The sequence below is a fragment of the Microtus ochrogaster genome, chromosome 8 (genome assembly GCF_000317375.1).
Source record: "Microtus ochrogaster isolate Prairie Vole_2 chromosome 8, MicOch1.0, whole genome shotgun sequence".
NCBI lineage: Eukaryota > Metazoa > Chordata > Mammalia > Rodentia > Cricetidae > Microtus > Microtus ochrogaster.
The window spans coordinates 14,867,345-14,867,934 of NC_022015.1; the positions used below are offsets into that span (position 1 = coordinate 14,867,345).

The 590-nt window shown below is 43.9% G+C and overlaps 1 protein-coding gene across 5 annotated transcripts in view; it reads right to left on the reverse strand.

Annotated features, from left to right (window-relative positions):
• The window catches only part of Vwa3a (von Willebrand factor A domain containing 3A), a 65,112-nt gene that overhangs the window by 40,977 nt on the left and 23,545 nt on the right, over window positions 1–590 (reverse strand). The gene's annotated exons all lie outside the window — the stretch shown is intronic.

Genomic DNA, 590 nt, shown 5'->3' on the forward strand with positions numbered 1-590 from the left:
ACAACCATCTGTAAAGAGGTCTGGCGCCCTCTTCTGGCCTTCAGGCATACAGACAGAATATTGTATACATAATAAATAAATAAATATTTAAAAAATATTCATTGTATTCTTGATTCACCTGATATTGATCCATAAGTATCCCCATATGGTACTTATGATCCAAATGAAGGCCGTGTTTCCCCAGGGCATTGCCAGCCTCATAGAAACAGAAGTTAAAAGTTGGAGCTCCGTCTCTTCCCTTTAAAATGTAAGGAGGGGGCTGGAGAGAAGGCTCTGCTGTTCAGGGCACTAGCTGCTCTTCCAGAGGACCTGAGTTTCATTTCCAGCACCCACAGGGTGGCTCACAATGGTCAATCACTCCAGTTCCAGTGGACCTGATGCCCTGGCCTCCATGGGTACCAGGCACGCACCTGGTGCACAGATATGTTTACAGGAAAAACTTCCATATACAGAAAATAATTATTTTTTAAAAACCTGTAAAAAAATAAAGTGTAGAAAAGGGCCTGAGGAAATGACTCAGCTGGCTAAGAGAGCTTTCTGCTCTTTGCGAGGACTGGTGTTTAGCTGCTAGTACCCAACCCACATCGGCT